Source organism: Pituophis catenifer, unplaced genomic scaffold (assembly GCF_029215685.1).
Source record: "Pituophis catenifer annectens isolate HBS135680 unplaced genomic scaffold, rPitCat1.0.hap2 SCAF_5, whole genome shotgun sequence".
Classification (NCBI taxonomy): Eukaryota; Metazoa; Chordata; class Lepidosauria; order Squamata; family Colubridae; genus Pituophis; species Pituophis catenifer.
The window spans coordinates 97,534,019-97,551,018 of NW_027256885.1; positions in this window are offsets into that span (position 1 = coordinate 97,534,019).

Below are 17,000 nucleotides of genomic sequence, written 5' to 3' on the forward strand. Positions count from 1 at the left end.
ATTCTATTCTATTCTATTCTATTCCCATTCCGTATACTATTCTATTCTGTTCTGTTCTGTTCTGTTCTGTTCTGTTCTATTCCCTTTCCCTTTCCCTTTCCCCTTCCCATTCCCATTCCCATTCCCTATTCTATTCTATTCTATTCTATTCTATTCTGTTCTATTCTATTCCAATTCCTTATTCTATTCTATTCTGTTCTGTTCTGTTCTGTTCTGTTCTGTTCTATTCCCTTTCCCTTTCCCTTTCCCATTCGCATTCCCTAATCTATTCTATTCTATTCTATTCTATTCTATTCTATTCTATTCTATTCCCATTCCGTATACTATTCTATTCTGTTCTGTTCTGTTCTGTTCTGTTCTGTTCTCTTCTATTCTATTCCCTTTCCCTTTCCCTTTCCCTTTCCCTTTCCCTTTCCCATTCCCTATTCTATTCGATTCTATTCTATTCGATTCTATTCTGTTCTATACTATTCTATTCTATTCTATTCCCTTTCCCTTTCCCATTCCCATTCCCATTCCCTATTCTGTTCTGTTCTGTTCTGTTCTGTTCTGTTCAGTTCCCATTCCCATTACCTTTCCATTTCCCATTACCGTTCCCATTCCCATTCCCTTGGCCATTCCCTATTCTATTCTATTCTATTCTATTCTATTCTATTCTGTTCTATTCTATTCCCTTTCCCATTCCCATTCCCATTCCCATTCCCGTTCCCGTTCCCATTCCGTATTCTATTCTATTCTATTCTATTCTATTCTATTCTATTCTATTCTATTCTATTCCCATTCCCATCCCCATCTCCATCCCCATCCCCATCCCCATCCCCTTTCCCATTCCCATTCCCATTCCCATTACCTTTGCCATTCCATATTCTATTCTATTCTGTTCTGTTCTGTTCTGTTCTGTTCTGTTCTATTCCCTTTCCCTTTCCCTTTCCCTTTCCCTTTCCCTTTCCCATTCCCATTCCCTATTCTATTCTATTCTATTCTATTCTATTCTATTCTATTCTATTCTATTCTATTCTATTCCCATTCCGTATACTATTCTATTCTATTCTGTTCTGTTCTGTTCTGTTCTGTTCTGTTCTATTCCCTTTCCCTTTCCCTTTCCCTTTCCCTTTCCCATTCCCATTCCCTATTCTATTCTATTCTATTCTATTCTATTCTATTCTATTCTATTCTATTCTATTCCCATTCCTTATTCTATTCTATTCTGTTCTGTTCTGTTCTGTTCTGTTCTGTTCTATTCCCTTTCCCTTTCCCTTTCCCTTTCCCATTCCCATTCCCTAATCTATTCTATTCTATTCTATTCTATTCTATTCTATTCTATTCTATTCTATTCTATTCTAATCTATTCTATTCCCATTCCGCATACTATTCTATTCTATTCTATTCTGTTCTGTTCTGTTCTGTTCTGTTCTCTTCTATTCTATTCCCTTTCCCTTTCCCTTTCCCTTTCCCTTTCCCTTTCCCTTTCCCATTCCCTATTCTATTCGATTCTATTCTATTCGATTCTATTCTATTCTATTCTGTTCTATTCTATTCCCTTTCCCATTCCCATTCCCATTCCCATTCCCATTCCCGTTCCCGTTCCCATTCCGTATTCTATTCTATTCTATTCTATTCTATTCTATTCTATTCTATTCTATTCTATTCTATTCTATTCTATTGTCACTCCCGTTCCCGTTCCCGTTCCCATTCCGTATTCTGTTCTGTTCTGTTCTATTCTATTCTATTCTATTCTATTCTATTCTATTCTATTCTATTCTATTCTATTCTATTCTATTCTATTCTATTCTATTCTATTCTATTCTATTCCCATTCCCATCCCCATCCCCATCCCCATCCCCATCCCCATCCCCAACCCCTTTCCCATTCCCATTCCCATTCCCATTACCTTTCCCATTCCCATTACCTTTGCCATTCCCTATTCTATTCTATTCTAATCTATTCTATTCTATTCTATTCTATTCTATTCTATTTTATTCAATTCTATTCTATTCTATTCTATTCTATTCTATTCTATTCTATTCTATTCTATTCTATTCTATTCTATTCTGTTCAGTTCCCATTCCCATTACCTTTCCTTTTCCCATTACCTTTCCCATTCCCATGACCTTTGCCATTCCATATTCTATTCTATTCCCATTTCGTATTCTATTCTATTCTATTCTATTCTATTCTATTCTATTCTATTCTATTCTATTCTATTCTATTCTATAGTCATTCCCGTTCCCGTTCCCGTTCCCATTCCGTATTCTATTCTATTCTATTCTATTGTCATTCCCGTTCCCGTTCCCGTTCCCATTCCGTATTCTATTCTATTCTATTCTATTCTATTCTATTCTATTCTATTCTATTCTATTCTATTCTATTCTATTCTATTCTATTCTATTCTATTCTATTCTATACTATTCACTTCCCATTCCGATTACCTTTCCATTTCACATTACCGTTCCCATTCCCATTACCTTGGCCATTCCCTATTCTATTCTATTCTATTCTATTCTATTCTATTCCCATTCCTTATTCTATTCTATTCTGTTCTGTTCTGTTCTGTTCTGTTCTGTTCTGTTCTGTTCTATTTCCTTTCCCTTTCCCTTTCCCTTTCCCATTCCCATTCCCTATTCTATTCGATTCTATTCTATTCTATTCTATTCTATTCTATTCTATTCTATTCTATTCCCATTCCGTATATTATTCTATTCTATTCTATTCTGTTCTGTTCTGTTCTGTTCTGTTCTGTTCTGTTCTGTTCTGTTCTGTTCTATTCCCTTTCCCTTTCCTTTCCCTTTCCCTTTCCCTTTCCCATTCCCTATTCTATTCTATTCTATTCGATTCGATTCTATTCTGTTCTATACTCTTCTATTCTATTCTATTCCCTTTCCCTTTCCCATTCCCATTCCCATTCCCATTCCCTATTCTGTTCTCTTCTGTTCTGTTCTGTTCAGTTCCCATTCCCATTACCTTTCCATTTCCCATTACCGTTCCCATTCCCATTCCCTTGGCCATTCCCTATTCTATTCTATTCTATTCTATTCTATTCTATTCTATTCTATTCTGTTCTGTTCTGTTCTATTCTATTCCCTTTCCCATTCCCATTCCCATTCCCATTCCCGTTCCCGTTCCCATTCCGTATTCTATTCTATTCTATTCTATTCTATTCTATTCTATTCTATTCTATTCTATTCTATTCTATTGTCACTCCCGTTCCCGTTCCCGTTCCCATTCCGTATTCTGTTCTGTTCTGTTCTGTTCTGTTCTGTTCTATTCTATTCTATTCTATTCTATTCTATTCTATTCTATTCTATTCTATTCTATTCTATTCTATTCCCATTCCCATCCCCATCCCCATCCCCATCCCCATCCCCATCCCCTTTCCCATTCCCATTCCCATTACCTTTGCCATTCCATATTCTATTCTACTCTATTCTACTCTGTTCTATTCTATTCTATTCTATTCTATTCTATTCTATTCTATTCTATTCTATTCTATTCTATTCTATTCTCGTTCCCGTTCCCGTTCCCGTTCCGTATTCTATTCTATTCTATTCTATTGTCATTCCCGTTCCCGTTCCCGTTCCCGTTCCCATTCCGTATTCTATTCTATTCTATTCTATTCTATTCTATTCTATTCTATTCTATTCTATTCTATTCTATTCCCATTCCGTATTCTATTCTATTCTATTCTATTCTATTCTATTCTATTCTATTCTATTCTATTCTATTCTATTCTATTCTATTCTATTCTATTCTATTCTATACTATTCACTTCCCATTCCGATTACCTTTCCATTTCACATTACCGTTCCCATTTCCATTACCTTGGCCATTCCCTATTCTATTCTATTCTATTCTATTCTATTCTATTCTATTCTATTCCCATTCCTTATTCTATTCTATTCTATTTTATTCTTTTCTGTTCTGTTCTGTTCTGTTCTGTTCTGTTCTGTTCTATTCCCTTTCCCTTTCCCTTTCCCTTTCCCATTCCCATTCCCTATTCTATTCTATTCTATTCTATTCTATTCTATTCTATTCCCATTCCGTATACTATTCTATTCTGTTCTGTTCTGTTCTGTTCTGTTCTGTTCTGTTCTGTTCTATTCCCTTTCCCTTTCCCTTTCCCCTTCCCATTCCCATTCCCATTCCCTATTCTATTCTATTCTATTCTATTCTATTCTGTTCTATTCTATTCCAATTCCTTATTCTATTCTATTCTGTTCTGTTCTGTTCTGTTCTGTTCTGTTCTATTCCCTTTCCCTTTCCCTTTCCCATTCGCATTCCCTAATCTATTCTATTCTATTCTATTCTATTCTATTCTATTCCCATTCCGTATACTATTCTATTCTGTTCTGTTCTGTTCTGTTCTGTTCTGTTCTCTTCTATTCTATTCCCTTTCCCTTTCCCTTTCCCTTTCCCTTTCCCATTCCCTATTCTATTCGATTCTATTCTATTCGATTCTATTCTGTTCTATACTATTCTATTCTATTCTATTCCCTTTCCCTTTCCCATTCCCATTCCCATTCCCTATTCTGTTCTGTTCTGTTCTGTTCTGTTCTGTTCAGTTCCCATTCCCATTACCTTTCCATTTCCCATTACCGTTCCCATTCCCATTCCCTTGGCCATTCCCTATTCTATTCTATTCTATTCTATTCTATTCTATTCTGTTCTATTCTATTCCCTTTCCCATTCCCATTCCCATTCCCATTCCCATTCCCGTTCCCGTTCCCATTCCGTATTCTATTCTATTCTATTCTATTCTATTCTATTCTATTCTATTCTATTCTATTCCCATTCCCATCCCCATCTCCATCCCCATCCCCATCCCCATCCCCTTTCCCATTCCCATTCCCATTCCCATTACCTTTGCCATTCCATATTCTATTCTACTCTATTCTATTCTGTTCTGTTCTGTTCTGTTCTGTTCTGTTCTATTCCCTTTCCCTTTCCCTTTCCCTTTCCCATTCCCATTCCCTATTCTATTCTATTCTATTCTATTCTATTCTATTCTATTCTATTCTATTCTATTCTATTCTATTCCCATTCCGTATACTATTCTATTCTATTCTGTTCTGTTCTGTTCTGTTCTGTTCTATTCCCTTTCCCTTTCCCTTTCCCTTTCCCTTTCCCATTCCCATTCCCTATTCTATTCTATTCTATTCTATTCTATTCTATTCTATTCTATTCTATTCTATTCTATTCTATTCTATTCCCATTCCTTATTCTATTCTATTCTGTTCTGTTCTGTTCTGTTCTGTTCTGTTCTGTTCTATTCCCTTTCCCTTTCCCTTTCCCTTTCCCATTCCCATTCCCTATTCTATTCTATTCTATTCTATTCTATTCTATTCTATTCTATTCTATTCTATTCTATTCTATTCTATTCTAATCTATTCTATTCCCATTCCATATACTATTCTATTCTATTCTATTCTGTTCTGTTCTGTTCTGTTCTGTTCTGTTCTCTTCTATTCTATTCCCTTTCCCTTTCCCTTTCCCTTTCCCTTTCCCTTTCCCTTTCCCATTCCCTATTCTATTCGATTCTATTCGATTCTATTCTATTCTATTCTGTTCTATTCTATTCCCTTTCCCATTCCCATTCCCATTCCCATTCCCATTCCCGTTCCCGTTCCCATTCCGTATTCTATTCTATTCTATTCTATTCTATTCTATTCTATTCTATTCTATTCTATTCTATTCTATTCTATTGTCACTCCCGTTCCCGTTCCCGTTCCCATTCCGTATTCTGTTCTGTTCTGTTCTGTTCTATTCTATTCTATTCTATTCTATTCTATTCTATTCTATTCTATTCTATTCTATTCTATTCTATTCTATTCTATTCTATTCTATTCTATTCCCATTCCCATCCCCATCCCCATCCCCATCCCCATCCCCATCCCCATCCCCATCCCCAACCCCTTTCCCATTCCCATTCCCATTCCCATTACCTTTGCCATTCCATATTCTATTCTACTCTATTCTACTCTGTTCTATTCTATTCTATTCTATTCTATTCTATTCTATTCTATTCTATTCTATTCTATTCTGTTCCCTTGCCTTTCTTATTACCTTTCCCATTCCCATTACCTTTCCTTTTCCCATTACCTTTCCCAATCCCATTACCTTTGCCATTCCATATTCTATTCTATTCTATTCTATTCTACTCTGTTCTATTCTATTCTATTCTATTCCCATTTCGTATTCTATTCTATTCTATTCTATTCTATTCTATTCTATTCTATTCTATTCTATTCTATTCTATTCTATTCTATTCTACTCTGTTCTGTTCTATTCTATTCTATTCTATTCTATTGTCATTCCCGTTCCCGTTCCCGTTCCCATTCCGTATTCTATTCTATTCTATTCTATTGTCATTCCCGTTCCCGTTCCCGTTCCCGTTCCCATTCCCATTCCGTATTCTATTCTATTCTATTCTATTCTATTCTATTCTATTCTATTCTATTCTATTCACTTCCCATTCCGATTACCTTTCCATTTCACATTACCGTTCCCATTTACATTACCTTGGCCATTCCCTATTCTATTCTATTCTATTCTATTCTATTCTATTCTATTCTATTCTATTCCCATTCCTTATTCTATTCTATTCTATTCTGTTCTGTTCTGTTCTGTTCTGTTCTGTTCTGTTCTGTTCTATTCTATTCCCTTTCCCTTTCCCTTTCCCTTTCCCTTTCCCTTTCCCTTTCCCTTTCCCTTTCCCTTTCCCATTCCCTATTCTATTCTATTCTATTCTATTCTATTCTATTCTATACTATTCTATTCTATTCCCTTTCCCTTTCCCATTCCCATTCCCATTCCCATTCCCATTCCCATTCCCTATTCTGTTCTGTTCTGTTCTGTTCTGTTCCTTTCCCATTCCCATTACCTTTCCATTTCCCATTACCGTTCCCATTCCCATTCCCTTGGCCATTCCCTATTCTATTCTATTCTATTCTATTCTATTCTATTCTATTCTATTCTGTTCTGTTCTATTCTATTCCCTTTCCCATTCCCATTCCCATTCCCGTTCCCGTTCCCATTCCGTATTCTATTCTATTCTATTCTATTCTATTCTATTCTATTCTATTCTATTCTATTCTATTCTATTCTATTCTATTGTCACTCCCGTTCCCGTTCCCATTCCGTATTCTGTTCTGTTCTGTTCTGTTCTGTTCTGTTCTGTTCTATTCTATTCTATTCTATTCTATTCTATTCCCATTCCCATCCCCATCCCCATCCCCATCCCCATCCCCATCCCCATCCCCTTTCCCATTCCCATTCCCATTACCTTTGCCATTCCCTATTCTATTCTATTCTATTCTATTCTATTCTATTCTATTCTGTTCTGTTCTGTTCTGTTCTATTCTATTCTATTCTATTCTATTCTATTCTATTCCCATTCCCATCCCCATCCCCATCCCCATCCCCATCCCCATCCCCATCCCCTTTCCCATTCCCATTCCCATTACCTTTGCCATTCCATATTCTATTCTACTCTATTCTACTCTGTTCTATTCTATTCTATTCTATTCTATTCTATTCTATTCTATTCTATTCTATTCTATTCTATTCTCATTCCCGTTCCCGTTCCCATTCCGTATTCTATTCTATTCTATTCTATTCTATTGTCATTCCCGTTCCCGTTCCCGTTCCCATTCCGTATTCTATTCTATTCTATTCTATTCTATTCTATTCTATTCTATTCTATTCTATTCTATTCTATTCTATTCCCATTCCGTATTCTATTCTATTCTATTCTATTCTATTCTATTCTATTCTATTCTATTCTATTCTATTCTATTCTATTCTATTCCCATTCCCATCCCCATCCCCATCCCCATCCCCATCCCCATCCCCATCCCCATCCCCAACCCCTTTCCCATTCCCATTCCCATTCCCATTACCTTTGCCATTCCATATTCTATTCTACTCTATTCTACTCTGTTCTATTCTATTCTATTCTATTCTATTCTATTCTATTCTATTCTATTCTATTCTATTCTATTCTGTTCCCTTGCCTTTCTTATTACCTTTCCCATTCCCATTACCTTTCCTTTTCCCATTACCTTTCCCAATCCCATTACCTTTGCCATTCCATATTCTATTCTATTCTATTCTATTCTACTCTGTTCTATTCTATTCTATTCTATTCCCATTTCGTATTCTATTCTATTCTATTCTATTCTATTCTATTCTATTCTATTCTATTCTATTCTATTCTATTCTATTCTATTCTATTCTACTCTGTTCTGTTCTATTCTATTCTATTCTATTCTATTGTCATTCCCGTTCCCGTTCCCGTTCCCATTCCGTATTCTATTCTATTCTATTCTATTGTCATTCCCGTTCCCGTTCCCGTTCCCGTTCCCATTCCCATTCCGTATTCTATTCTATTCTATTCTATTCTATTCTATTCTATTCTATTCTATTCACTTCCCATTCCGATTACCTTTCCATTTCACATTACCGTTCCCATTTACATTACCTTGGCCATTCCCTATTCTATTCTATTCTATTCTATTCTATTCTATTCTATTCTATTCCCATTCCTTATTCTATTCTATTCTATTCTGTTCTGTTCTGTTCTGTTCTGTTCTGTTCTGTTCTATTCTATTCCCTTTCCCTTTCCCTTTCCCTTTCCCTTTCCCTTTCCCTTTCCCATTCCCTATTCTATTCTATTCTATTCTATTCTATTCTATTCTATACTATTCTATTCTATTCCCTTTCCCTTTCCCATTCCCATTCCCATTCCCATTCCCATTCCCATTCCCTATTCTGTTCTGTTCTGTTCTGTTCTGTTCCTTTCCCATTCCCATTACCTTTCCATTTCCCATTACCGTTCCCATTCCCATTCCCTTGGCCATTCCCTATTCTATTCTATTCTATTCTATTCTATTCTATTCTATTCTATTCTGTTCTGTTCTATTCTATTCCCTTTCCCATTCCCATTCCCATTCCCATTCCCGTTCCCGTTCCCATTCCGTATTCTATTCTATTCTATTCTATTCTATTCTATTCTATTCTATTCTATTCTATTCTATTCTATTCTATTCTATTGTCACTCCCGTTCCCGTTCCCATTCCGTATTCTGTTCTGTTCTGTTCTGTTCTGTTCTGTTCTGTTCTATTCTATTCTATTCTATTCTATTCTATTCTATTCTATTCCCATTCCCATCCCCATCCCCATCCCCATCCCCATCCCCATCCCCATCCCCTTTCCCATTCCCATTCCCATTACCTTTGCCATTCCCTATTCTATTCTATTCTATTCTATTCTATTCTATTCTATTCTGTTCTGTTCTGTTCTATTCTATTCTATTCTATTCTATTCTATTCTATTCTATTCTATTCCCATTCCCATCCCCATCCCCATCCCCATCCCCATCCCCATCCCCATCCCCCTTTCCCATTCCCATTCCCATTACCTTTGCCATTCCATATTCTATTCTACTCTATTCTACTCTGTTCTATTCTATTCTATTCTATTCTATTCTATTCTATTCTATTCTATTCTATTCTCATTCCCGTTCCCGTTCCCATTCCGTATTCTATTCTATTCTATTCTATTCTATTGTCATTCCCGTTCCCGTTCCCGTTCCCATTCCGTATTCTATTCTATTCTATTCTATTCTATTCTATTCTATTCTATTCTATTCTATTCTATTCTATTCTATTCTATTCTATTCTATTCCCATTCCGTATTCTATTCTATTCTATTCTATTCTATTCTATTCTATTCTATTCTATTCTATTCTATTCTATACTATTCACTTCCCATTCCGATTACCTTTCCATTTCACATTACCGTTCCCATTTCCATTACCTTGGCCATTCCCTATTCTATTCTATTCTATTCTATTCTATTCTATTCTATTCTATTCTATTCTATTCCCATTCCTTATTCTATTCTATTCTATTTTATTCTTTTCTGTTCTGTTCTGTTCTGTTCTGTTCTGTTCGTTCTGTTCTATTCCCTTTCCCTTTCCCTTTCCCATTCCCATTCCCTATTCTATTCTATTCTATTCTATTCTATTCTATTCTATTCTATTCTATTCTATTCTATTCTATTCCCATTCCGTATACTATTCTATTCTGTTCTGTTCTGTTCTGTTCTGTTCTGTTCTGTTCTATTCTATTCCCTTTCCCTTTCCCTTTCCCCTTCCCATTCCCATTCCCATTCCCATTCCCTATTCTATTCTATTCTATTCTATTCTATTCTATTCTATTCTGTTCTATTCTATTCCAATTCCTTATTCTATTCTATTCTGTTCTGTTCTGTTCTGTTCTGTTCTGTTCTGTTCTATTCCCTTTCCCTTTCCCATTCGCATTCCCTAATCTATTCTATTCTATTCTATTCTATTCTATTCTATTCTATTCTATTCTATTCTATTCCCATTCCGTATACTATTCTATTCTATTCTATTCTGTTCTGTTCTGTTCTGTTCTGTTCTGTTCTGTTCTGTTCTGTTCTCTTCTATTCTATTCCCTTTCCCTTTCCCTTTCCCTTTCCCTTTCCCTTTCCCTTTCCCTTTCCCTTTCCCTTTCCCATTCCCTATTCTATTCGATTCTATTCTATTCGATTCTATTCTGTTCTATACTATTCTATTCTATTCTATTCCCTTTCCCTTTCCCTTTCCCTTTCCCTTTCCCTTTCCCTTTCCCTTTCCCTTTCCCATTCCCTATTCTATTCGATTCTATTCTATTCGATTCTATTCTATTCTATTCTATTCTATTCTATTCTATTCTATTCTATTCTATTCAATTCTATTCCCATTCCCATCCCCATCCCCATCCCCATCCCCATCCCCATCCCCTTTCCCATTCCCATTCCCATTCCCATTACCTTTGCCATTCCATATTCTATTCTACTCTATTCTATTCTGTTCTGTTCTGTTCTGTTCTGTTCTGTTCTATTCCCTTTCCCTTTCCCTTTCCCTTTCCCATTCCCATTCCCATTCCCTATTCTATTCTATTCTATTCTATTCTATTCTATTCTATTCTATTCTATTCTATTCTATTCTATTCTATTCCCATTCCGTATACTATTCTATTCTATTCTGTTCTGTTCTGTTCTGTTCTATTCCCTTTCCCTTTCCCTTTCCCTTTCCCATTCCCATTCCCTATTCTATTCTATTCTATTCTATTCTATTCTATTCTATTCTATTCTATTCCCATTCCTTATTCTATTCTATTCTGTTCTGTTCTGTTCTGTTCTGTTCTGTTCTGTTCTATTCCCTTTCCCTTTCCCTTTCCCATTCCCATTCCCTAATCTATTCTATTCTATTCTATTCTATTCTATTCTATTCTATTCTATTCTATTCTATTCTATTCTATTCTAATCTATTCTATTCCCATTCCGTATACTATTCTATTCTATTCTATTCTATTCTATTCTATTCTGTTCTGTTCTGTTCTGTTCTGTTCTCTTCTCTTCTATTCCCTTTCCCTTTCCCTTTCCCTTTCCCTTTCCCTTTCCCTTTCCCTTTCCCATTCCCTATTCTATTCGATTCTATTCGATTCTATTCTATTCTGTTCTATTCTATTCCCTTTCCCATTCCCATTCCCATTCCCATTCCCATTCCCGTTCCCATTCCGTATTCTATTCTATTCTATTCTATTCTATTCTATTCTATTCTATTCTATTCTATTCTATTCTATTCTATTCTATTCTATTCTATTGTCACTCCCGTTCCCGTTCCCGTTCCCATTCCGTATTCTGTTCTGTTCTGTTCTGTTCTATTCTATTCTATTCTATTCTATTCTATTCTATTCTATTCTATTCTATTCTATTCTATTCTATTCTATTCTATTCTATTCTATTCTATTCTATTCTATTCTATTCTATTCTATTCTATTCTATTCCCATTCCCATTCCCATCCCCATCCCCATCCCCATCCCCATCCCCATCCCCTTTCCCATTCCCATTCCCATTCCCATTACCTTTGCCATTCCATATTCTATTCTACTCTATTCTACTCTGTTCTATTCTATTCTATTCTATTCTATTCTATTCTATTCTATTCTATTCTATTCTATTCTATTCTGTTCCCTTGCCTTTCTTATTACCTTTCCCATTCCCATTACCTTTCCTTTTCCCATTACCTTTCCCAATCCCATTACCTTTGCCATTCCATATTCTATTCTATTCTATTCTATTCTATTCTATTCTATTCTATTCTATTCTATTCTATTCTATTCTATTCTATTCTATTCTATTCTATTCTATTCTGTTCAGTTCCCATTCCCATTACCTTTCCTTTTCCCATTACCTTTCCCTTTCCCATGACCTTTGCCATTCCATATTCTATTCTATTCCCATTTCGTATTCTATTCTATTCTATTCTATTCTATTCTATTCTATTCTATTCTATTCTATTCTATTCTATTCTATTCTATTCTATTCTACTCTATTCTATTCTATTCTATTCTATTCTATTGTCATTCCCGTTCCCGTTCCCGTTCCCATTCCGTATTCTATTCTATTCTATTCTATTCTATTCTATTCTATTCACTTCCCATTCCGATTACCTTTCCATTTCACATTACCGTTCCCATTTCCATTACCTTGGCCATTCCCTATTCTATTCTATTCTATTCTATTCTATTCTATTCTATTCTATTCTATTCCCATTCCTTATTCTATTCTATTCTATTCTGTTCTGTTCTGTTCTGTTCTGTTCTGTTCTGTTCTGTTCTATTCTATTCCCCTTTCCCTTTCCCTTTCCCTTTCCCTTTCCCTTTCCCTTTCCCTTTCCCATTCCCTATTCTATTCTATTCTATTCTATTCTATTCTATTCTATTCCCTTTCCCTTTCCCATTCCCATTCCCATTCCCATTCCCATTCCCTATTCTGTTCTGTTCTGTTCTGTTCTGTTCCGTTCCCATTCCCATTACCTTTCCATTTCCCATTACCGTTCCCATTCCCATTCCCTTGGCCATTCCCTATTCTATTCTATTCTATTCTATTCTATTCTATTCTATTCTGTTCTGTTCTATTCTATTCCCTTTCCCATTCACATTCCCATTCCCATTCCCGTTCCCATTCCCATTCCGTATTCTATTCTATTCTATTCTATTCTATTCTATTCTATTCTATTCTATTCTATTCTATTCTATTCTATTGTCACTCCCGTTCCCGTTCCCGTTCCCATTCCGTATTCTGTTCTGTTCTGTTCTGTTCTGTTCTATTCTATTCTATTCTATTCTATTCTATTCTATTCTATTCTATTCTATTCTATTCTATTCCCATCCCCATCCCCATCCCCATCCCCATCCCCATCCCCATCCCCATCCCCTTTCCCATTCCCATTCCCATTCCCATTACCTTTGCCATTCCCTATTCTATTCTATTCTATTCTATTCTATTCTATTCTATTCTATTCTATTCTATTCCCTTTCCCATTCCCATTCCCATTCCCATTCCCATTCCCATTCCCATTCCCTATTCTGTTCTGTTCTGTTCTGTTCTGTTCTGTTCTGTTCTATTCAGTTCCCATTCCCATTACCTTTCCTTTTCCCATTACCTTTCCCATTCCCATTAACTTTGCCATTCCATATTCTATTCTATTCTATTCTATTCTATTCTATTCTATTCTATTCTATTCTATTCTATTCTATTCTATTCTGTTCCCTTGCCTTTCTTATTACCTTTCCCATTCCCATTACCTTTCCTTTTCCCATTACCTTTCCCATTCCCATTACCTTTGCCATTCCATATTCTATTCTATTCTATTCTATTCTACTCTGTTCTATTCTATTCTATTCTATTCTATTCTATTCTATTCTATTCTATTCTATTCTATTCTATTCTATTCTATTCTATTCTATTTTATTCTATTCTATTCTATTCTATTCTGTTCAGTTCCCATTCCCATTACCTTTCCATTTCCCATTACCGTTCCCATTCCCATTCCCTTGGCCATTCCCTATTCTATTCTATTCTATTCTGTTCTGTTCTGTTCTGTTCTGTTCTGTTCTATTCTATTCTATTCTATTCTATTCTATTCTATTCTATTCTATTCTATTCCCATTCCGTATTCTATTCTATTCTATTCTATTCTATTCTATTCTATTCTATTCTATTCTATTCTATTATTTTATTCTATTCTATACTATTCACTTCCCATTCCGATTACCTTTCCATTTCACATTACCGTTCCCATTTCCATTACCTTGGCCATTCCCTATTCTATTCTATTCTATTCTATTCTATTCTATTCTATTCTATTCCCATTCCTTATTCTATTCTATTCTATTCTATTCTATTCTGTTCTGTTCTGTTCTGTTCTGTTCTGTTCTATTCTATTCCCTTTCCCTTTCCCTTTCCCATTCCCATTCCCTATTCTATTCTATTCTATTCTATTCTATTCTATTCTATTCTATTCCCATTCCGTATACTATTCTATTCTATTCTGTTCTGTTCTGTTCTGTTCTGTTCTGTTCTGTTCTGTTCTATTCTATTCCCTTTCCCTTTCCCTTTCCCTTTCCCTTTCCCTTTCCCTTTCCCTTTCCCATTCCCTATTCTATTCTATTCTATTCTATTCTATTCTATTCCCTTTCCCTTTCCCATTCCCATTCCCATTCCCATTCCCATTCCCATTCCCATTCCCATTCCCATTCCCTATTCTGTTCTGTTCTGTTCTGTTCTGTTCTGTTCAGTTCCCATTCCCATTACCTTTCCATTTCCCATTACCGTTCCCATTCCCATTCCCTTGGCCATTCCCTATTCTATTCTATTCTATTCTATTCTATTCTATTCTATTCTGTTCTGTTCTATTCTATTCCCTTTCCCATTCCCATTCCCATTCCCATTCCCATTCCCATTCCCATTCCCATTCCCTATTCTATTCTATTCTATTCTATTCTGTTCTGTTCTGTTCTGTTCTGTTCTGTTCAGTTCCCATTCCCATTACCTTTCCTTTTCCCATTGCCTTTCCCATTCCCATTACCTTTGCCATTCCATATTCTATTCTATTCTATTCTATTCTATTCTATTCTATTCTATTCTATTCTATTCTATTCTATTCTATTCTATTCTATTCCCATTCTATTCTATTCTATTCTATTCTATTCTATTCTATTCTATTCTATTCTATTCTATTCTATTCTATTCTATTCTATTCACTTCCCATTCCGATTACCTTTCCATTTCACATTACCGTTCCCATTTCCATTACCTTGGCCATTCCCTATTCTATTCTATTCTATTCTATTCTATTCTATTCTATTCTATTCTATTCTATTCTATTCCCATTCCTTATTCTATTCTATTTTGTTCTGTTCTGTTCTGTTCTGTTCTGTTCTATTCCCTTTCCCTTTCCCTTTCCCTTTCCCTTTCCCTTTCCCTTTCCCTTTCCCTTTCCCTATTCTATTCTATTCTATTCTATTCTATTCTATTCTATTCTATTCTGTTCAGTTCCCATTCCCATTACCTTTCCATTTCCCATTACCGTTCCCATTCCCATTCCCATTCCCATTCCCTATTCTGTTCTTTTCTGTTCTGTTCTGTTCAGTTCCCATTCCCATTACCTTTCCATTTCCCATTACCATTACCATTCCCATTCCCTTGGCCATTCCCTATTCTATTCTATTCTATTCTATTCTATTCTATTCTGTTCTATTCTATTCCCTTTCCCATTCCCATTCCCATTCCCATTCCCGTTCCCGTTCCCATTCCCTTTGCCATTCCATATTCTATTCTACTCTATTCTACTCTGTTCTATTCTATTCTATTCTATTCTATTCTATTCTATTCTATTCTATTCTATTCTATTCTATTCTATTCTGTTCCCTTGCCTTTCTTATTACCTTTCCCATTCCCATTACCTTTCCTTTTCCCATTACCTTTCCCAATCCCATTACCTTTGCCATTCCATATTCTATTCTATTCTATTCTATTCTACTCTGTTCTATTCTATTCTATTCTATTCCCATTTCGTATTCTATTCTATTCTATTCTATTCTATTCTATTCTATTCTATTCTATTCTATTCTATTCTATTCTATTCTACTCTGTTCTGTTCTATTCTATTCTATTCTATTCTATTGTCATTCCCGTTCCCGTTCCCGTTCCCATTCCGTATTCTATTCTACTCTATTCTATTGTCATTCCCGTTCCCGTTCCCGTTCCCGTTCCCATTCCCATTCCGTATTCTATTCTATTCTATTCTATTCTATTCTATTCTATTCTATTCTATTCTATTCTATTCTATTCTATTCACTTCCCATTCCGATTACCTTTCCATTTCACATTACCGTTCCCATTTACATTACCTTGGCCATTCCCTATTCTATTCTATTCTATTCTATTCTATTCTATTCTATTCTATTCTATTCTATTCCCATTCCTTATTCTATTCTATTCTATTCTGTTCTGTTCTGTTCTGTTCTGTTCTGTTCTGTTCTGTTCTGTTCTGTTCTATTCCCTTTCCCTTTCCCTTTCCCTTTCCCTTTCCCTTTCCCTTTCCCTTTCCCATTCCCTATTCTATTCTATTCTATTCTATTCTATTCTATTCTATACTATTCTATTCTATTCCCTTTCCCTTTCCCATTCCCATTCCCATTCCCATTCCCATTCCCATTCCCTATTCTGTTCTGTTCTGTTCTGTTCTGTTCCTTTCCCATTCCCATTACCTTTCCATTTCCCATTACCGTTCCCATTCCCATTCCCTTGGCCATTCCCTATTCTATTCTATTCTATTCTATTCTATTCTATTCTATTCTATTCTATTCTGTTCTGTTCTATTCTATTCCCTTTCCCATTCCCATTCCCATTCCCGTTCCCGTTCCCATTCCGTATTCTATTCTATTCTATTCTATTCTATTCTATTCTATTCTATTCTATTCTATTCTATTGTCACTCCCGTTCCCGTTCCCATTCCGTATTCTGTTCTGTTCTGTTCTGTTCTGTTCTGTTCTATTCTATTCTATTCTATTCTATTCTATTCTATTCTATTCTATTCCCATTCCCATCCCCATCCCCATCCCCATCCCCATCCCCATCCCCATCC